This window comes from Nicotiana tomentosiformis, chromosome 11 (assembly GCF_000390325.3).
Source record: "Nicotiana tomentosiformis chromosome 11, ASM39032v3, whole genome shotgun sequence".
NCBI classification, from domain to species: Eukaryota; Viridiplantae; Streptophyta; class Magnoliopsida; order Solanales; family Solanaceae; genus Nicotiana; species Nicotiana tomentosiformis.
This window is the reverse complement of record NC_090822.1, coordinates 113,091,510-113,115,602: the sequence shown is the minus strand read 5'-3', so window position 1 is coordinate 113,115,602 and position 24,093 is coordinate 113,091,510.

Sequence of the window (24,093 nt, the reverse complement as noted above, 5' to 3'; positions counted from 1 at the left end):
ACTTATTACGTGCTTTGCTTGGCATTTTTAGAGATTAATTGAGAGGTCTTTATTTGGATAGTTTTTGGATAAGCTTAGAAAGAAAGGGTTGTATGAAGGCTCAAAATAGACTCAAGATGGTGGGGTTGTATACTTATAACTCTTGGAATCGACTCTTCATAAAAATATAAAAAAAACTCCTGCCCCAGTTTCAGATACTAAAAAATTTTTATTTTTGATTTGGTTGGACTCAACCCTAGTAAAGAGGTGCCTATATATCCTTAAAGGAATCAAGTCAAACGTAGTTCAAACTAACACGAAACATTTCTTTGTTGTTTTTCTTTTCATTTTTCTTTTCTCTTTTCCTTTTCTTCTCTTTTTTTTTTTTATAATCAAATTGTCCTAGCCCCTATTTTCTGGTGGCATGGATATTCGATATATGTTTTTTTTCTCTATACTTGATTCCAAAAGAGGGGGGTCAACGAAAAATAAAACAGGCTCAAAAAAGGGTGATGAAGGATATAAAGTGTTTGGGTAGCAGAAAAAGGGCCTCCCAGCCTTAAGAATGCCAAATATTCTATCTCTTCTCAGGTTCAGCATTGATGGACATGACTGTCTTCTTGGTTTTGTCAATTTTGTAGCTCCATCATCAATATCTTGTTTGCAACAAATGTCCTTTGACAATTTGGATCCACCTTTTCTTGGTCTTTATCTTTATGTGAAATGATGCACTTCGGTACCAGCTAATCCATTTAAAATTCCCTGAAATGCACCTTCTCTGGAGATTTGATTTTTCTTCTCTGATATAATTAGATTATGGTAGGTCGTGGCCAAAAACCCTTTCATCGATTAGTCCAGCCAGACATCAAAACTTTCAATTATCCTTAAGCTGGTATACATGATAGGTTTGAGATAAACATCTTGACACAGGCTTATCATCAAAATATTTCAGCCTTTTCCTTATCTTCAAAGTGTTTTTCCTCGACTTAATTTAAGATTGGACAGGCTTTCTAAAATCTAGCCGAAAACTCCGCATGCATGTCATTTCACTGAAATTAACGTGAAAAGAACTATATATGCAAGAAGAATTAAACATAATGGATTAAAATGACACAAAACGAAAAGTTACATTTTATTGATTAAAGGATAGAGAGGTTTGATGACAAGACAAATAAACAACATCTGGATCACAACCTCGAAGTAATCCAGCTGATAGAAATTATGACAAAATAAGTTACCAAGACTCATTCCCGGCAAGAAGGGGAGTGACTTTTCAATTACCAAACTTGACATCTTAGCTATGAATTTGCACATCAGCATCAAACAAGACCTTTAATAATTTTGATAGCCTTGCATTCAATGGACATGTTCTTGACTTTTTCAGCAAACTATCCCCATATTATTGTAAATCATCCTAACATTGCGTGCGTTTTCATGATATTTTGGGTGCCATTATCTTGGACCACGATCGTTCCTTCTTGAATCATTATTTCTATTTCCTTTTTCAAATCCCTACAATCCTCAGTGTTATGCCCTTAGACATTAGAATGATACACACATCGTATATCAGGGTCAAAACCTTTTGCATATGGATCAGAAACATACCCTCGAAGCGGCTCGATCATGCCATAACGTTTTAACTTTTTAAATAAACTTGTGTAGGATTCTACGATTGGCGTGAAATTGTCCCTCTGCTTATGTTCCCTTTCATACTCCTATCTTGAACGAGGGTTGTAGGGTGATTGAGAGTTCAACTATTGCGGATGAAGGTTTCTTGGAGTTGGGGCCCGCATTTGTTGGCGATTGGATGATTTGGCAATACTGAGCATTGAATGTTGCTTGTTGCGGAGCAACTAAGCATTGAGGATTCGTGGATAGATAGTAGTACTGTGGGAAACCATAAAAAACATGATGAGAGTGCCTATATTTTTTAGATGCTCCCTTTTGACCTCTTTTCGACCCTAATGCCAACATGGTCTCTTCATCTTTCTTCTTTTGGTTAGTAAGGTTGTCCGACCTATTCTAGATTGCTTGGGTGGCTGTTTTAAGAGTCGCTTGACTTATAATTAGGCCACTCTTGAGGCCATTCTCGACCATATCTCCTATCGTGATTGCTTCAGCAAAAGGTCTACCTATTGCAGACATCATATTTTGAAAATAATCAGGCTCCTGAGCCTGAAGGAAGACAGTGATCAACTCGTGGTTGTCCTTGGGTGGCTTAACTCTAGATACCTACTCTCTCCACTTAATGGCATACTCCTTGAAGCTTTTAGTCGGTTTCTTCTTCATATTCGAGAGGGTATTGCAGTTTGGCGCAATATCAATATTGTACTCGAATTATTTGATGAAGCCTTGGGCCATGTCGTCCTAATATGCCAGTGAGAGGCATCTTGGTCAATGAACCATTCGAAGGCTACCCCCACAAGACTCTCCCCGGAACAAGCCATCAACAACTCTTATTTTCCTCTTGCGCCCCCCAGCTAGTTGCAGTACTTTTTCACGTGGGCGATAGGGTCACCGTGTCCATCATATTTCTCAAATTTTGGGGTCTTGAACCCTGGTGGCAAATGGATATGAGGAAACAAGCACAAATTACTGAATGAGACACTTTTGTGACCACCTAGTCCTTGTATGTTCTGCTCAAGACTTTTCATTTTCCTGACCATCTCATCTGGCTCTCCTGTCTTGACAGCCTTTTCATTTTCTGTAGGTAACTCATACTGTGGGGTCTGATTGTGTGGAGTTGAAACCCTAAAATCCATATCTGGAGAGTAGTATTGGCCATCATAAGTATGATATAATGTCTTGATGGTTAGCCTCATCACAGGATTTGGTGGAGGGATTGTATACACTGGCGCACCAGACATAACGAGAGGGGTGTTCCTAACCGGTGCGACAGGAATTCGCACATTGGAGGTACCAGGAGCGGTAGGGAAACTGTAGTTTGGCACATACCCTGTATGTAGAATGTGATCACTCATTGTGGGGAGATGTGGTTGAGTATCCAGGGGTACGGTGGAAGTTCCCTCTGAGGGTCCCTGAGGTGGAGGCTGACCGGAGACCCAAGCTTGATACACATCAGACAGTTGTTGTTTCAATCTTCTTACTTCCTCCGACTCTTGCTCAATTGATTGACCCTGAGGCTCATCGCTGACCACCTCGATTTCATCATTGTTAGCCATTGCTACCTTCCTCTTAGATCATGTAAAGTAATGATATGTTGCCAGTTTCACCACAAACCAACCATCTTAAGCTTACTAAATAAGAGACAACAAACGTATTAGGATTAAGCATTTTACAGATATGAATCACAGGTAATATGCTATGCTCCTAACAATATCACTACTTCTAACATGCTTTTGGAAGGCTTCATGTTTCATTCCGGCTTATAAGGTTGTTGCTTATTGACGCTCTTGTTTTCTCTCTTTCTTCTCTTTTCTTCTTTTTTTTACACCTTTTTATCTTCATCCCTTATTTTGGAATTATTGAGAAATATTTCAATCGAACCTTTTGGGGGTTGCCTACGTATCATGTCGCAATATAAATCAGATCATTACGTAGTTCAGGAACATGACCATTTGTTTTATTTTGTTTTTTTATTATTATTATTTACAAAAATAAAGTTTTTTTTCTTTTAAATGTACAAAAAAAATATTTTTGGTTCATTTTCAAATTTTTCTAAAAAAAAATCCTTTTCATTGATTTTTCAGAATTATTTTTTGATACAAGACTTCAAAAAGGAAAATTATATAAAGGTACAACATCAAAAGACAAACATTTAAACAAGATCGGACTCGACTCAAACAAACTTTTAAAAATAAAAGTCAAAACAACAAGACTCAACACCAAAAAGACTCTTACAGACTTGATGACTACAAATGAACAATCAAAGTGGACTGCCAACTAAAAGAAGATGCTGATCTTTGCAAGAGGCTGACCTTCCATATCATGTTATATGCGCTTTAAGTCTGTGGCAATATGGCATGCGAAGTTGGGCGCTATCGTGGTAAATTGCTCTTGAGTCAAACCCTCACAAGTCACACACCCTCTGGCGGTATAAGTAGCCACTTCATACACCCTCCTTTTAACATGCTCTTGGCTCAGTCTTAAAAACCGGATCTGTCGCTCATAGCTATCGGCTATGTCTGATATATCCGCCTCGCGTTAAAATGCCATATTCAGCTGGTCTTGGGCCTTTGCCAGCTCATTCTCTAGCTGGTTCTTACTTGATTCTGCAGCCCGAGCCCTTAGATCATGGATGATAAGGTTGTAATGCATTTCTTCGTGCTTTGGAATTCCCGCCTATTGCTGAGTAGCGGCCACCTATTCTCGCTTGTCGAAGCTATGCTTGAAGCGCTTGAACCTTATGTGTTAATTTGGTTTTCTCCTCTTTAAACTCAGTTTACTGAAAATCCCTATTCACGTTGATGATACATATATTCCTACGTAGTTCCCGGATGATGGATTCATAGTCTCTTGCTATTTTCTCCTTTTTGCCCCACTCTTGTTCTAATTTTAGTCTCTCATTCTGTCGTGCTCTTTAGAACTATCTCTTTCTTGGATAGAAAAGCATCTTGGTCATAGAACCACTCAAAATATTCATGGTCTAACTCTCCTTGATCCCGATCTTCTACCATAGTGTGAAATTCGAGCACCTTATTTTCATCCCAAACCTGCTGAGCATAAGCCTCGCGAACAGGATCCTCTGATATTACCTCCCACATGAAGCTTTGCATGTGCTCCACTATAGGCACTACCTATTTTTGACCTAATTGGCGTAGGACTCTCATAGGAATGTATGGCTGAAAACCCCGAAGACCCATCAAAATCAAAATTGAATGGTGATAAGACCTATATATGACCTCTTTTGGTGAGAACAAATGGCATTTCCATGTGATTTCAGAAGTGGTCAACTTATGAAGATGCCTCCTCCATGATTCTATGCCCTCGGGGAAGCTACTATCTATGATCACATCTTTAAACCTATCTTCAAGCTCATTGTTACGGAAATGGATACCAAAATTTATCCATACGGGATGAAGGAGAAGGTGTTCTAAAAATCATATTTGGAGTATGATGTTACAGCCATCGTAGAAATCTTTTCCTTTCTGACATTTGGTTAGGGCACGATAAATATTTGACAATACCATAGGAATGATAGTGACATCCTTTCTATGCAATAAAGCGGTAACTATGCCAGATAATCGAATATCAATATTTTTGTCATGCCTCGGGAAAACCAATGTCCCTAGAAATGCCACTAGGAATACTGTTCGCCCATGGCTTTGCCAAGCTTTATATCCAATTTTATTATTAAGCTCTTTCCCGTGCTTTGAAAATCCATCTGGACACCCATACCTGCCATACAAGAAACCCAATTGAACATGCCCTCGTTCCACACTTGCTATTTTATTTTGGTTGATTGACATCTTCTCAAGGAACTTACTACCAGTGATGTCCCTTGGGGCCAAAGGTCTCTTCTTCCGAAGCTAATTCCCTAACCTTATGTATCCATCTAATTCCTCCAAAGTGGGAGTTATTTCGAAACCATTAAAATGGAATATGTTGTTATTAGGATCCCAGAAATGCACCAACGCCTCGATTAAGTCCCTCATTAGATTGACCCCATAATGTTTACAAAGTGACCCAGATGGTCCTTTTATCTTTTCCTGTTCACAAATGCCCATATTTTTCCACCATTATCTCAACAACTGGGGTGTTTTATGCACAAGACAAATCTGTGGGGGCTCATTATCTTTTGGCCTTTTGTCAGATCTTCTTTTCATTGTATCCATATCGCACCTAAGTGGTAGAACATGAGGTTAGGACCGATGCAAGCTTAGATAATACAAAAATCTCCAATACCCTGGGTTTGACTCATGAAAGTTAGAAATGGCAATGCGGGACTCAAGTAAAGGACCCTAAGCACGTTTTGAAACGAAGGTTTATTGAAGAGCGGACACCCTCATTGGAGGAACATACAATTTTGAAGACCGGTCTTTTATGACCCAAATGGTAAGACTTGACCAATTTGTCCGATTTAGACGCTACACCAGACCATAGAAGGGTTGCCTGGGTATCTTGCATAGAGTCAAGAATGTGTAGTTCATGAAAATTAAGGTACCTATTGTCCTCCAACATTTCTAAACAAGGTCTTAATAAAAATGGTAGGGTTAAGAACAAAATGGTAAAAGGGCAAAAATGGATATTATTACAGAGATAACCTTTTTGATTCTTTCAAGAAAAGCTTTTCAAGTCTCCTCGGCAGAAATGGTCAGACACAAAGGAAAGATGATAAAAGTAGATAAAAATAGACAACATGGCTATTATTACCAAAATGATTCTTTGATACTTTCATGAAAGGTTTAAATGTTGTCTCGGCAAAAAGGGAAAAAATGGGACAAAATAATAAGTAGACAAAATAAAATAAAATGGCTATTTTTACGAAAACGGCCCTTCGGTACTCCCGAGAGAGGTTCAAAGGTTGTCTCGGCAAATATTGTCAAGGCCCAAATTCACCTATAGGTCGTGATAGCGCCCAACATCCCATCTAGGCAATCCGCTAATGATTTAAACATATATTCATTTTCTAAAAATTTATTCGAATAATAAAACTCGGAGTACTCGCAAAAATTAAGACAATATGAAAAATAAGATAAATTAAAACCCAAATAAAATAATTAAATCCAAAAATTCTACTAGTGTGTACCAAGACCTAGTGTCACGACTATATGAGCATCTAGTAGATTATACAAAATTCTAAATACAGTCTGAAATAAAATAGATAGAATACAAATACAAGAAGAGGCACTAGTTGCTGCAGAATAGCTCAGAAAGGCAGCTCGCCACTAATCCTCTAGATAATGTGGGTGCGCTCCGATAGGTCCTCCGATAGTACATGTCCCAGGTCCTGCACAAAAAGTACAGCAAGCGTAGCATAAGTACGTAAACAACGTGTACCCAGTAAGTATCAAGCCTAATCTCGAAGAAGTAGTGATGAGAGGTCGACTTTGCAATAACTCCAAATCATGTACCGGGTAATTCTTCTCGTGGGGTTTCAGATGACGTGAAGCATATGCAATAACTCGCCTCTTCTGCATTAATACACAACCCAAACCAACGTGTGAATCATCATAATACACTGTATGCATCCCCGAACCGGAAGGCAACACTAACACTAGTGCAGTAGTCAATGTTATCTTGAGCTTCTGAAAGCTGTCACAATCATCAAACCATCGGAACGGAGCACCCTGCTGGGTTAATTTGGTCAAAGGTGCTATAATAGATGAAAAGCCCTCCACGAATTGACGATAATAACCTGCTAATCCTACGAAACTCCTGATATCAGTGGCCGAAGTGGGACGTTGCCAATTCTGAACTACCTCGATCTTTTTGGGATCAACTTTAATGCCCTCGCCAGATACAATATGTCCCAAACATGCTACAAAATCTAGCCAAAACTCACATTTGGAGAACCTAGCATAAAGTTTTTGTTCCCGCAGTGTCTGAAGCACCACTCTCATATGCTGCTCGTGCTCTTCCTTACTGCGCGAGTGAATCAAAATATCATCAATGAATACAATGACAAACGAATCGATATATGGCCTTAATACCCTATTCATCAAATCTATAAACATCGTCGGGGGGTTAGTCAAACCAAAAGACATTACCAGAAATTCATAATGACCATATCTAGTCTAGAAAGCAGTCTTCGAAATATCTGAATCCCGAATCTTCAACTGATGGTACCCCGACCTCAAGTCGATCTTGGAAAACACCCTAGCACCCTGCAACTCGTCAAATAGATCATCAATACACGGCAACGGATACTTGTTTTTAATAGTAACTTTGTTCAATTGGCGATAATCAATGCACATTTGCATTGTTCCATCCTTCTTGTTCACTAATAATACCGGTGTACCCCAATGTGATACACTCGGTTTGACAAACCCTTTGGCTAGTAACTCCTCAAGTTGTTCTTTCAATTCCTTCGAGCCATGCGATACGGTGGGATGGATATAGGTTAGGTATCTCGAGCCAAGTCAATACTAAAATCAATATCACGATCTGGTGGCATGCCTGGAAGAACTATAGGAAATACATTGGAGAACTCCCAAACTACAAGCACTGACTCAATAGTCAGAGTCTCTGTAGTAGTATCCCGAACATAGGCTAGATAAGACAAACAACCCTTCTCGATCATATGTCGAGCTTTTAGAAAGGAAATAACATGATTAGATGCGCTGACAGACGAACCCTTGCACTCCAACCTAGGAAATTCCGGCGTTGCCAAAGTAACAGTCTTAACATGGCAATTTAGGACGACATGATATGGGATAGCCAGTCCATGCCCAGGATAATCTCGAAGTCGGTCATATCAAGCAGCAGAAGATCTGTTCTAGTCTCATAACCATAGAATGTACCAACACAGGACCGATAAATCTAATTCACAACAACAGAATTGCCCACAGGAGTGGACACATAAACTGGAGTACTCAAGGACTCTCGAGAAACACCCAGGAAATGAGCAAATAGAGAGGACACATATGAATACGTAGATCCTGGATCAAATAATACGGAGACATCTTTTCTGCAAATAGAAATAATACCTGTAATCACTACATCTGATGCCTCTGCATCTGGTCTGGCCGGAAAAGCATAGAACTGAGCTGGAGCGCCAACTGGCTGGCCTCCACCTCTAGGACGACCCCTACCTACCTGCCCTCCACCTCTGGGTGGTCATACGGCTAGTGGAGCAACTGGCTCGGTAATCATAGGCTTCTGACCCTGCTGCACCGGTCTACCCCGAAGCCTGGGGCAGAATCTCCGCATGTGACTGGGATCCCCGCATTCGTAACAACTTTTCGGTGCGATGGGCTGCTGACTAGAAGTCTGACCCTGGGGACCTGAATACCCAATGGAAGAACCCAAAATAGTTGGTAGGTGATAAGAACTCTCTGGCATAGCACTGAAATAAGGTTGCACTAAGCACCCCGAGGAGGTGGTGGTGCTGGATATGGGGGCCTGTTGGACAGCCCTCTCACGAACTGAACTCTACCCCCAGATGGAGCACCTCTGAACTCTCCAGAATATCTAAACCGCTTATCCCTCATAACCTGCTCTCGGCTACGCTGACTCACACCCTCAATCCTTCGGGCGATCTCCACAACCAACTCATAAGAAGTCCCCATCTCAACCACTCGGGCCATAGTGGCCTGAATGCCAGTATGTAAACCCGCAACAAACATCTGCACTCTCTCTGCCTCAGTAGGGAGTATCATAAGTGCATGGCGAGATAACTCATAGAACCTCGCCTCATAATCGGTCATTGACATCTGACCCTGTTGGAGCTGCTGAAACTAAAACCGCAACTCTTCCCTCTAGGAGGGTGAAATATATATGTCCAGGAAAATATGGGTGAACCTGTCCCAAGTCATGGGAGGAGAATCTGATGGTCTGCCAAGAAGATAAGACTTCCACCATCTACGGGCTCTGCCCTACAGTTGAAAAGTAGCAAAGTCTACCCATGAGACTCCAATATCCTCATGTTGTGCAGTTTGTCCCTGCACTAATCAATGAAATCTTGGGGACCCTCATGTCGCTCACCCCCAAAGACTGGAGGATATAGTCTAGTCCATCGGCCCAATAGCTTCTGCGGCTCGGCTACCGCAGCTGGTCTGGGCTCAGGTGTAGCTGCTATCATTGGCTGGACTCCACCCACGAGTAGTGCACCCTGGGTCTGATATATAGCAGTTGCCTGCCTATGAGCCTATATGGTAGGGGTTTGTTCTCCCCCGCCCACCTGAGATATGGCTGGGCCTGCCGGAAATAAACCGGCCTGAGTCATAGTGTCCATGAACCGCAGCATACGGCCCATGACTTCCTGGAATCCTGGTACAGACGTAAAATCCACCGGAGTTGACTATGCTACATGCATCTCGCCCTGTTCCTCAATAATAGAATCCTCTGCTAGACCCACTGGTGGCATAACTGGAACAACTATGGTACGTCCTCATCCCCTACTATGGGCTGGAGCCCTCCCCCTGCCTCGGCCTCTAACAACAGGGGGAGTAGCTCTTCCCTGGTCTGGAACCTCATTAGAGCGCGTTCTCACCATCTGTGAGAGAATAAGAGAAAGATATTTAGTACTATATTATCTGCATGATGGGAGATGAAGAAAGGTAGTTTTCCTAACACCATATAGTCTCTCGAAGATAAGTACAGACGTCTCTGTACCGATCCGCAAGACTCTATTTGGCCTACTCATAACTTGTGAGACCTACGTGAACCTAATGCTCTGATACCATATTGTCACGACCCAAATTCACCTATAGGCCATGATGGCGCCCAGCATCCCATCTAGGCAAGCAAACTAATGATTTAAACATATATTCATTTCTTAAAAATTTATCCGAGTACTTGCAAAAATTAAGGTCAATAAAAATCCAAATAAAATAATTAAATCCAAAAATTCTACTAGTGTGTGCCAAGACCTGGTGTCACGAGTATATGAGCATCTAGTAGATTATAATTTTTTTAAATAATGTCTAATATAAATAGACAGAATACAAAAACAAGAAGAGGCACTAGTTGTTGCAGAACATCTCAGAAAGGCAGCTCACCACTAAGCCTCTGGATAACATGGGTGCGCTCCAATAGGTCCTCCGATAGTACTTGTCTCAGGTCCTGCACAAAAAGTGCAGCAAGCGTAACATGAGTACGTAAACAACGTGTACCCAGTAAGTATCAAGCCTAATCTCGAAGAAGTAGTGACGAGAGGTCGAATTTGACACTGTCACGACCCAAAATTTCCCACCGACGGGACCGTGATGGCGCCTAACATTTCACTTACTAGGCAAGCCAACGTTAGAGAATCATTTACTAATTCCTTATTTCCGTTCAGTAATTAGAAATAATTAACTATGATGAAATATAACAAGTGCGGAATATCATAAATCAGTATTAACTACTACCACCCGGATCTGGAGTCACAATTCACGAGCATTCTAGAACTTGCTACAAGTAATAGTCTGAAAGAAATACAACTGTCTGAATGAAAGAAAACAGTAGGACATAAAAAGATAGACGGGGACTTTAAGGTCTGTGAACGCCGACAAATCTACCTTGAGTCTCCGGACAGCGGACCAATAGGAAATCTCAATCAACCTGAGCCGGTATCAAAATCTGCACATAAAGTGTAGAGTGCAGCATCAGTACAACCGACCCATGTACTGGTAAGTGTAGAGCCTAACCTCGACGAAGTAGTGACGAGGCTAAGGCAAGGCACCTACAATCAACCTGTACAATTTAACAGTGTATATGCAAATAACATGAATGAAGAACTAAACAGGAAATGTCGGGAGGGGAGACATACTGAGGGGAATACAAGATAAAGAACTACAACAGAATGATCACCGGAGTAGTCAATATACCATGAATCAACAGGAATAGTGAATACAGTAAAGAAGAATACACAGCATCACCCTTCGTGCTTTTACACTCAATCTCACCATAAAATTTAAAGAAACGGCACGGCATCACCATTTGTGCTTTTACTCTCATATCATGGCACGACATCACCCTTCGTGCATTAACACTCATAATATGGCACGACATCACCCTTCGTGCATTAACACTCACAATATGGCACAGCATCACCCTTCGTGCATTAATACTCATAATACGGCATCACCCTTCATGCATTAACACTCATAATATGGCACGGCATCACCCTTCGTGCATTAACACTCCCCCTTACCATAATGCAATGCATAAATAACAACAGGGAGATAGAATAACAAGTACGAACCTTACTTTAATATTTGGTTCCATAATATCAATCTTAACTTTGAAATAAAAACTCAATTATCACCAGAAAATTCCGTAAACATGATAAGAACGATAATTTGAACAACACTGGTATAACACGTAGCAATGTGGCAAAATAATGGGACAATATTAGAAAAATAGAGAAACATGAAAAACAAAACAGGTAAATTGGCGGCGCATAGGTACTCGTCTCCTCACATATACGCCGCTCACATGAATTTTACTTAGCAATTAATCTAAGGTTCCTAATTCCTTCAAGTAAGGGTTAGACACAACACTTACCTCGCTCCGAAGTCCACTTAATTCTCAATCACAACTTTTCCTTTGGAATTCACCTCCAAACCACTCGTATCTATTCAAAAATGACTCAATAATATCAAATATTACTAAAGGAATCAATTATATTGCATAAATTAAATTTCCCAAATTTTCCTCCAAAATGTCAAAAAATCGACCCCGGGCCCGCTTGGTCAAAACCCGAGGTTCGAACCAAAATCCTTTTACACATTCACCCCGGAGCCTGAATAGGTAATTAGTTTTGGAATCCGACCTCAAATTGAGGTCTAAATCCCCAAATTCCCGAAATCCCTATTTTCTACCCTAACCCCTAATTCTGCCATGAAAACTCTAGGTTTAAGGTTGAAAATTCAAGAAATGTAATGGGTAATTGAAAGAAACGAGTTAAGGAATACTTACCTATGATTTGGGGAAGAAAATATCTTTGAAATATCGCCCTACGCCTCCTATACTTTTGAAAACGAGAAGAAAAATGGCTGGAGTCCGAATTAAATGCTCACTGCCCAGCGACCTTCGCACCTGCAGTGCTTTGGTCGCACCTGCGCATCCGCATGTGCGGACGGGCTTCTACGGAAAAGGGTTGGGCCAACTGGGGCCGCACCTGCGGACAGGGTTCCGCTTCTGCAGAGAAAAGTCCGCATCTGCGGAAAAACGAAGTCCAGGCCTGGGTCGCATATGTGGGGATTTTGCTCGCACCTGCGACCAAAGGCTCACAGGTGTGGGCACACCATATTTCGTGCACCAGCAGCCGTGTTGAGGTTTGAACTCAACTCGTGCATCGCCCAAATGGAACTCGAGCCCTCGGGGCGCCAAACCAAACATGCACGCAAGTCTAAATACATCATAAGGACCTGCTCGCGTGATCAAATCACCAAAATAACACCTAGAACTCTAAATTTAACACCAAATCAAATGAAATTCTCAAAAATACTTTAAACTTCTAATTTCTCAACAGGACGTCCGAATCATGTCAAATCAACTCCATTTCTCACCAAATTTCACAGACATGTCTTAAATATTATAATTAACATGTACCGGGCTTCGGAACCAAAATACGGACCCGGTACTAACAATGCCAAACATCAATCAATTCTTAAAAATAATTAATTTTTAGACTTTTAATTTTCATCAAAAATTCATAACTTGAGCTAGGGACCTCCGAATTCGATTCCAGGCATACGCCTAGGTCCCATAATTCGATAAGGACCTACGGATCCGGGCCCGTTTACCAAAAGTGTTGACCGAAGTCAACTAAAATTAACTTTTAAGGCAAAAATTCTTATTTTCATTAGTTTTCAACATAAAAGCTTTCCGGAAATCTGCCCGGATTACGCATGCAAATCGAGGATGGTAAAAATGAGATTTTAAGGCTTAAGAGCACAGATTCGAGTTTTAAAACATAAGATGACCTTTTAGGTCATCACATTCTCCACCTCTAAAATAATCGTTCGTCCTCGAACGGACATATCTACTCCGCATATCGGACTCGGACTCCCAAGTAGCTTCCTCAATAGGCTTACCTCTCCACTACATTAGAACTGAAGGGTAACTCTTTGACCTCAACTGACAAACCTACCGGTCTAGAATGGCCACCGGCTCCTCCTCGTAAGTCAATCCTTGTCCAACTGGACAGAGCTGAAATCCAACACGTGGGACGGGTCACCATGATATTTCCGGAGCATAGACACATGGAACACCGGATGAACTAAGGATAGCCCTGGAGGCAATGCAAGTCTATAATCTACCTCCCCCACTCTCTCGAGGATCTCAAATGGCCCGATATACCTAGGGCTCAACTTGCCCTTCTTCCCAAATCTCATAACACCCTTCATGGGCGATACCCGAAGCAATATTCTTTCTCCAACCATGAATGCAATATCATAAACTTTATGGTCAGCATAACTCTTTTGCCTGGACTGAGCTGCACGAAGTCGATCCTGTATAATCTTGACCTTATCCAAGGCCTCCTGAACTAAATCTGTACTCAATAACCGAGCCTCCCTCGGCTCGAACCACCCAATTGGCGACCTGCACCGTCTACCATATAATGCCTCATAGGGAGCTATCTGAATACTCGACTGGTAGCTGTTATTGTAGGCAAACTCTGCTAACGGCAAAAACTGATCCCAAGAACCTCCAAAGTCAATAACACAGGCGCAAAGCATATCCTCCAAGATCTAAATAGTACGCTCGGACTGCCCGTCCGTCTGAGGATGAAATGTTATGCTCAACTCAACCCGCGTACCCAACTCACATTGAACTGCCCTCCAAAAGTGCGAGGTAAATTGCGTACCTCGATAAAAAATGATAGACACGGGCACACCGTGGAGACGGACGATCTCACGAATATAACTCTCTGCCAACTGCTCCGAGGAATAAGTAACTGCCACAGGAATGAAATGCGCTGACTTAGTCAGCCTGTCCACAATGACCCAAATTGCATCGAACTTCCTCTGAGTCCATGGGAGTCCAACAACAAAGTCCATAGTGATACTCTCCCACTTCCACTCAGGAATATCTAACCTCTGAAGTAAACCACCAGGTCTCTGATGCTCACACTTTACCTGCTGGCAATTTAGGCACCGAGCTGCATAGGCAACTATGTCCTTCTTCATTCGCCTCCACTAATAATGTTGCCTCAAGACCTGATACATCTTGGCGGTGCTCGGATGTATAGAATACCGGGAACTGTGGGACTCTTCAAGGATCAACTCATGAAGTTCATCCACATTAGGCACACAAATACGACCCTGCATCCTCAAAACTCTGTCATCTCCAACAGTAACCTTCTTGGCACCACCGTGCCGCACTGTGTCTCTAAGGAGAAGTTAATGAGGATCGTCATCCTGCCGATCTCTGATGCGCTCAAATAAAGAAGACCAAGCAATTGTACAAGCTAGAACACTGTTGGGCTCAGAAATATCTAGCCTCACGAACTGGTTGGCCAAGTCCTGAACATCCAATGCAAGCGGTCTCTCACCAATTGGAATATTTGCAAGGCTACCCATACTAACTGACTTTCTACTCAAAGCATCGGCCACCACATTGCCCTTCCCGGGATGATACAATATGGTGATATCATAGTCTTTCAATAACTCCAGCCACATCCTCTGCCTCAAATTGAGTTCCTTCTGCTTGAACAAATACTGCAAGCTCCGATGATCAGTGAATACCTCACATGGCATGCCGTAAAGATAGTACCTCCAAATCTTCAGCGTGTGAACGATGGCTGCCACCTCTAGATCATGAACATGGAAATTTTTCTCGTGAATCTTTAGCTGCCGTGAAGTATATGCAATTACCTTGCCACCCTGCATCAATACCGCACCTAGACCAATATGAGATGCATCACAATATACTGTATAAGATCCTGAACCTGTGGGAAACACCAATACCGGTGTCGTAGTCAAAGTTGTCTTGAGCTTTTGAAAGCTCACTTCACACTCGTCTGACCACCTGAACGGGGCACCCTTCTGGGTCAATCTGGTCAACAGGGCTGTTATGGATGAAAACCCCTCCAAACCCAGGAAACTACGAATCTCTGTAGCTGATGTGGGTCTAGGCCAATTCTGGACTGCCTCAATCTTCTTAGGATCCACCTAAATACCCTCTACCGATACAATGTGACCCAATAAAGCAACTGAACTCAACTAAAACTCGCATTTTGAGAACTTAGCATATAAATGGCAGTCTTTCAGAGTCTAAAGAACAATCCGAAGGTGCTGGTCATGCTCCTCTCGACTGTGGGAGTAGATCAAGATATCATCAATAAACACAACCACAAAGGAATCCAGGTAGGTTTTGAACACCCGGTTCATCAAATCCATGAATGTTGTTGGGGCATTTGTCAGCCCAAATGACATCACTAGAAACTCATAATGCCCATACCGAGTCCGAAAAGTTGTATTAGGAACATCGAATGCCCTAATCCTCAACTGATGGTAGCCAGATCTCAAATCAATCTTTGAAAACACATTAGCACCCTGAAGCTGATCAAATAAATCATCAATCCTCGTCAATGGATACTTGTTCTTGATGGTTACTTTGTTCAACTGCCGATAGTCTATACACATCCTCATCGATCCATCTTTCTTCTTCACAAACAACACAGGTGCACCCTAAGGAGAGACACTAGGTATAATGAAGCCCTTATCAAGCAAATCTTGCAACTGCTCCTTCAATTCTTTCAACTCTGGCAGGGCCATACAGTATGGTAGAATGGAAATGGGCTGAGTGCCCAGAGCTAAATCAATGTAGAAATCAATATTCCTGTCGGGTGGCATCCCCGGCAGGTTTGGGAAACACCTCTGGAAACTCACGAACAACCGGCACTGAATCTATGGAAGGAACCTCCGTACTAGAATCGCGGACATAAGTTAAATAAGGTATACACCCCTTCTCGACCATATGTCGAGCCTTCACATAAGAGATAATCCTGCTGACAGAATGGCCAAGATTCCCTCTCCACTCTAATCGAGGCAACCCCTACAAGGCTAAGGTCACCGTCTTAGCGTGACAATCTAATTAGCATAATAAGGTGACAGCCAGTCCATACCCAGTATGACATCAAAATCAACCATGTCAAGAAGTAAAAGATCTACACGAGTCTCAAGACTCCCAATGGTGACCACACATGAATGATAAAACATGATTTACAATAATAGCATATCCTACTGGTGTGGACACATACACATGAGCACTCAAAGAATCACGGGGCACAACCAAATAGGAAGCAAAATAGGATGACATATAGGAGTAAGTAGATCTCGGATCAAATAAAACTGAATCATCTTTACTGCAAACTGAAACAGTACCTGTGATAACAGCGTCGGATGACTCAGCCTCAAGCCTGGCTGGGAAAGCATAACACCGGGGCTGGGCCCCACAACCTTGAACTATGTCCCGGGGACAGCCTCTAGCTGGCTAGTCTCCACTTCTAACGGCCTGACCTCCACCTCTAACTGTCTGGCCCCTACCTCTGGCTTTCTGACCCCTGCCTCTGGCTGGCTGAGAAGGTGGTGTAGCAACTGGTGCCAGAACCAAGGCATAAAAACTCTGATGCTGTGAGATACTCGTTGCCCGGCTGCTATGACTGCTGACCGTGTCGCCCTGAATGACCACCCTGATAACTCTGAAGTGGAGGTGCACTAATAAGAGCTGGTGGTGCACTGTAGGCTAGCTGGTCGGAATAATGCATCTGAGGTCCACGACCACCTAAGGCACCGTAGGATACCTGAAGTGCTGAATGAAACAGCCTGGCAGGATGGCCTCTACCAAAAGTACTCCTACCTCTAGATGAGGCACCGCTGAACTCACCGGAATGACGAGGCCTCTTGTCAGCCCCCTGACCTCCCTGAGTAAGAACCATCTCGACTCGTCTGGCGACATTAGCAGTCGCCTAAAAAGAAATCTCACCCCCTGTCTCCTTAGCCATCTGCAATCGATAGGCTGAGCAAGTCCATCAATAAAACTCCTCAACCTATCTCTCTTGGTGGGAAGCAGAAGAATGGCATGGCGGGCCAAATCCATAAAACGGGTCTCATACTGAGTAATAGTCATACCACCCTGCTGGAGACGCTCAAACTGACGGCGACGCTCCTCTCTCAATGTGATAGGCAAAAACTTCTCTATGAAGAGCTGAGAGAACTGGTCCCAAGTAAGAGCAGGAGACCCACCTGGTCTGGTTAACAAGTAATCTCTCCACAATTTCTTAGCGGAACCAGTCATCTGAAATGCAGCAAAATCGACCCCATTGGTCTCCACTATACCCATGTTCCGTAGAACCTCGTGACAGTTGTCAAGATACTCCTAGGGGTCCTCTGAAGGACCAAGCACCACTAAAGTGAACAGGAAAGAGCACGGTAAACCTGTCCAATCTCCATAAAGCCTCAGAAGACATAGCTGGCCCATCTCCGATCTGCGCCGCAATAATCGGCTGAACTAATCCGATTGGCTGAGCTACTGGATCCTGATACTGGGGAGCTATCTGCTCCGGAGCGGGAGTGGTAGGAGTCTGGGCTCCTCCTCCAGCCTGAGAGACCACTGGTGCCATGGGAAATGCAACAGCCTGGGCCACACTCTCCATAAGGCCCACCAAATGGACCAAAGCTTCCTGAAGTACTGGGGTAGCAATGAACCCCTCCGGAACCTGAGCTGGTCCGACAGGAACAGTCTAGGCTGGAACCTCCCCGTCAATCTCTATCTGAGGCTCCACTGCTGGGGCTGCTGCTCAGGCCCTAGGCTGAGCCATGCCCCTACCTCGGCCTCTGGCACGGCCTCGGCCTAGACCTCTGCCCCAAGTAGGAGCTATCACTAGAGGCTCTGGCTGCTGCTCAGCTGAGGAAGCAGTATGAGTTCTCGCCATCTATGAGAGAATAAGAGTAGAAGAGTTCAATCAGTATTGAGAAAGCAAAATCGCATGACAAATAAGAATAGAAGTGAAACTTGTTCCTAAACTCCATAGCCTCTGGAAGATAAGCACAGACGTCTCTGTACCGATCCTCAAGACTCTACTAAGCTTGCTCGAGAATCATGAGACCTAGGCAACCTAGTGCTCTGATATCAACTGTCACGACCCAAAATTTCCCACCGACGGGACCGTGATGGCGCCTAATATTTCACTTACTAGGCAAGCCAACATTAGAGAATCATTTACCAATTCCTTATTTCCATTCAGTAATTAGCAATAATTAACTACGATGAAATATAACAAGTGCGGAATATCATAAATCAGTATTAACTACTACCACCCGGATCTGGAGTCACAATTCACGAGCATTCTAGAACTTACTACAAGTAATAGTCTGAAAGAAATACAACTGTCTAAATGAAAGAAAACAGTAGGACATAAAAATATAGACGAAGACTTCAAGGTCTGTGAAAGCCAATAGATCTACCTTGAGTCTCCGGACAGCGGACCAATAGCAAATCTCGATCAACTTGAGCCGGTATCAAAATCTGCATAGAAAGTGCAGAGTGAAGCATCAGTACAACTGACCCCATGTACTGGTAAGCGTCGAGCCTAACCTCGACGAAGTAGTGACGAGGCTAAGGCAAGGCACCTACAATCAACCTGTACAATTTAACAGTGTATACGCAAATAACAGGAATGAAGAACTAAATAGGAAATGTCGGGAGGGGAGACATACTGAGGGGAATACAAGATAAAGAAATACAACAAAATGATCACCGGAGCAGTCAATATACCATGAATCAACAGGAATAGGGAATACAGTAAAGAAGAATGCACGGCATCACCCTTCGTACTTTTACTCTCAATCTCACCATAAAATTTATAGAAACGGCACAGCATCACCTTTTGTGCTTTTACTCTCATATCATGGCACGGCATCACCTTTTGTGCATTAACACTCACAATATGGCACAGCATCACCCTTCGTGCATTAACACTCACAATATGGCACGGCATCACCCTTCGTGCATTAATACTCACAATACGGCACGACATCACCCTTCGTGCATTAACACTCATAATATGGCACGACATCACCCTTCATGCATTAACACTCTCCCTTACCATAATGCAATGCATAAATAACAATAGGGAGATAGAATAACCAGTACAAACCTTACTTCAACATTTGGTTCCATAATATCAATCTTAACTTTGAAATAAAAACTCAATTATCACCAGAAAATTCCGTAAACATAATAAGAATGATAATTTGAACAACACTAGTATAACACGTAGCAATTTGGCATAGGAATGAGACAATATCAGAAAAATAGAGAAACGTGAAAAAAAATAGGTAAATTGGCGGCGCATAGGTACTCGTCACCTCACATATACGCCGCTCACATGAATTTCACTTAGCAATTAATCTAAAGTTCTTAATTCCCTCAAGTCAGGGTTAGACACAACACTTACCTCGCTCCGAAGGCCACTTAATTCTCAATCACAGCTTTTCCTTTGGAATTCACCTTCAAACCACTCGTATCTATTCAAAATGACTCAATAATATCAAATATTTCTAAAGGAATCAATTATATTTCATAAATTAAATTTTCCAAATTTTCCTCCAAAAAGTCAAAAAATCGACCCCGATCCCCGCTTGGTCAAAACCCAAGGTTCGGACCAAAATCCTTTTAACTATTCACCCCCGAGCCCGAATATGTAATTAGTTTTGGAATCCGACCTCAAATTGAGATCTAAATTCCCAAATTCCTGAAATCCCTATTTTCTACCCTAACCCTTAATTCTACCATGAAAACTCTAGAATTTAGGTTGAAAATTCAAGAAATATAATGGGTAATTAAAAGAAACGAGTTAAGGAACACTTACCTATGATTTGGGGAAGAAAATGTCTTTGAAAAATCGCCCTAGGCCTCCTATCCTTTTGAAAACGAGAAGAAAAATAGTTGGAGTCCAAATTAAATGCTCATTGCCTAGCGACCTATGCACCTGTGGTGCTTTGGTCGCACCTGCGCATCCGCATGTGCGGACGGGGTGTGCGCTTCTACGGTAAAGGCTGGGTCAACTGGAGCCGCACCTACGGACAGGGTTTTGTTTCTGCGGTCCCCCTCCTGCGGAGAAAAGTCCGCATCTGCGAAAAAATGAAGTCCAGGCTTGGGTCGCATATGCGGGGCTTTTGCTCTCACCTGCGACCAAAGGCTCGCAGGAGCGGGCACACCAGATTTGGTGCACCAGCAGCCTTGTTGAGGTTTGAACTCACCTCGCGCATCGCCCGAATGGCACCCGAACCCTCGGGGCGCCAAACCAAACATGCACGCAAGTCTAAAAATATCATAAGGACCTGCTCGCGTGATCAAATCACCAAAATAACACCTAGAACTCTAAATTTAGCACCAAATCAAATGAAATTCTCAAGAACACTTTAAAACTTCTAATTTTTCAACTGGACGTCTGAATCACGTCAAATCAACTCCATTTCTCACCAAATTTCACAGACATATCTTAAATATCATAATGAACCTGTACCGGGCACCAGAACCAAAATACGTACCCGGTACAAACAATGCCAAATATCAATCAATTCTTAAAAATAATTAATTTTCAGACTTTAAATTTTTATCAAAAAATCATAACTTGAGCTAGGGACCTCCGAATTTGATTTCGGGCATACGCCCAGGTCCCATAATTTGATACGGACCTACCGGGACCATCAAAGTACGTTCCAGGCCCATTTACCAAATATTTTGACCGAAATCAACTAAAATTAACTTTTAAGGCAAAAATTCTTATTTTCATCAGTTTTCAACATAAAAGCTTTCCGGAAACTTGCCCGGATTACGCACACAAATCGATGAGGTTGTAAAATATAAGATGACCTTTTGGGTCATCACAAACACTCATTATGGGTCAATAATATTTCAATAGAAATATTTAATTAAACATGATATTTAGGTGAACGACGATAATTTTCTAAACAAGCAGAAATAAATAAACTCCTTAAATTTCAATAATTTCTAATTTATAAATTTAGCTTCACAAGCTGCAATTACATTATCAAGGTATCGTGTAATTATTATTAGGCACAATTTCTGCCGAGGTCGTACGACTCGATCCAGAGTGTCGTGTACACTGCCTAGGGACATGCGGCGCGATCCATAGATGCATCTATACTGCCGAGGCGTTCGGTCCGCTCCACAAGAAAAGGAGGATATTTTCTTATGAACCTCCGGAATGAGAAGTTATTAATATTAACACGTAGGGTGTTCAATCTCTATTAACAATTCAATAATTTACACAAAATTCGAGTATATGAAGTTTCGATGTTTTACTATTTCTTCAAACAATTTACAATATAATTCCAGTAATTTAATTAAATAATGGAGCAATTATTACAAGTAATTCATGATTTGAGTTCTAAACTACCCGCACATTAACATAATTAGTAGCTACGTATGGACTCTCGTCACTTCGTGCGTACGTGCCCACAATTAGTAACAATTATTTATGTGAATCACATATGGGGTAAATTACCTCTTACAAGGTTAGGCAAGAGACTTACCTTGTCTCAAAGCCCACTTTCCGATCACAATGTCGCGATAAAATCTCAATTCGGTACCGAAAATTCCGAAACTATCCAAAATTATATAAAATAATTAATACATGCACAATAATTTGAAATTAGACTATTAAATAAATTACGCTATCCAAAAATGGTAAATTTTTAAAATCACCCCGGGCCCACGTGCCCGAATTCTAGAAATATTTTGAGGAAAACGTTACCCATAATGTCAAGAACTCAAATATACAATTTTCATACAATTCCATAACCATTTTCGTGGTTAAAATCTCATTTTTGTCAAGACCTAGTTTTTTCATCTAAACCCTTGATTTCCAAGATTTACAGGTTATAATCTACCCATAATCTATGTATTTAACTCAAAGTGTGTAGAATTAACTTACCTCCAACTTGCTAGTTGAAATCCTCTCTCAAAATGCTCCAAAATCGCCCAAGAATGAAGAAAATGGGCTCAAAAATGGCTGAGCCTCGATTTTTAACCCATTCTGCCAAGTAGTGTTTTCGCATCTGCGGCTTCCCCCTAAGTCGGTCCCGTCTGCTTCTGTGACTTGTACATCGCATATGCGATGTGCTTCTACGGTTGTACCTGCGCATCTGCGCCCAGTCCGCTTCTACGGTGCCTTCCACGCACCTGTGTCTGGCCAAGCGCAGGTGCTGTTACAGCAGAAGCTGGAAGCTTCAGCTGCTGCTCCAAGGTCCAAAATCGATCCGATCTCGTCCGGTTAACACCCGAGGCCCCGCCCGAATGTACCAACAAACTTGAAATCATAAAACGGACTCGTTCGAACCGTCGGAACATGTAAAACAACATCAAAACTACAAATCATACCTCAAACCAAATTGATTCAACTTAAAATTTTCAAATTCTTCAAACTTACTCCGAACGCGCCGAAACATACGGAGCTAGTCTCAGGCTCGGAATTCCATACGGACCTCAATTTCTCCAAAACCTACTCCAAACCAAATTTAAAGAACATTAAACCTTCAAAAAATTAATTTTCACTATTAAGCGCCGAAACACTCCCAGGTTGTCCAAAACCCGATTCGAACATACGCCCAAGTCCAAAATTATCATACAAACCTATTGGAACCGTCAAATCCCGATTCCGGGGTCGTTTTCTCAAAATGTTGACTGAAGTCAAACTTAGCATTTAAAGGCCAACTTAAGGAACCAAGTGTTCCGATTTCAACCCGGACACTTCCAAGATCCGAACCAACCGTCCCCGCAAGTCATAAATTAGTAAAAACACATACAAAGAGTTTTATTTAGGGGAATGAGGTTCTAAAGGTCAAAATGACTGGTTGGGTCATTACAAATATGACCAGACAAAACTAGATAAAATGGTCATTTTTATGAAAACTGCCCTTCAATACTTCCGTGGAAGGTTTAAGGCTGCCTCGTCAAAAATGGTCGGACATAAGGGAAAAATGGTAAAAGGTGAAGAAAAATGGACAAAGTAGCTATTTTACAAAAATGACCCTTCAGCACTTCTCGAGGAAGATTTTAAGGTTATCTCGGCAAATCAACCCTATACAAAGGCAACACAGTAAAAAGAAGACAAAAATAGACAAAATGGTCGTTTTTACAAAAATAGCCTTTTGGCTCTTCCGTGGAAAGTTTTAGGCTGTCTCGGAAAAATCACCGGACATAGGGGCAAAATGGTAAAAAGTTGAAAAAGAATGGACAAAGTAGCTTTTTTTTTTTTTTACAAAAACAACCCTTTTGCACTTCCGAGTAAGATTTTAAGGTTGTCTCGGCAAAATTGGCCGGATACAAGGACAAAACAGTAAACGGTGACCAAAAATAGCAATTTTTATTTATTCGAAAATTTTATGCACATGTGTAATTTGTATGCCTTTTTTATTAAATGTGGGCCGAACCTGATAGAGGTTGCTTACGTATCTCACATCCGCTGAGAATCAGACCAACATAGTTCGGTGAAACCGACTATGTTTTCTCTTTTTATTTTTTATGAAA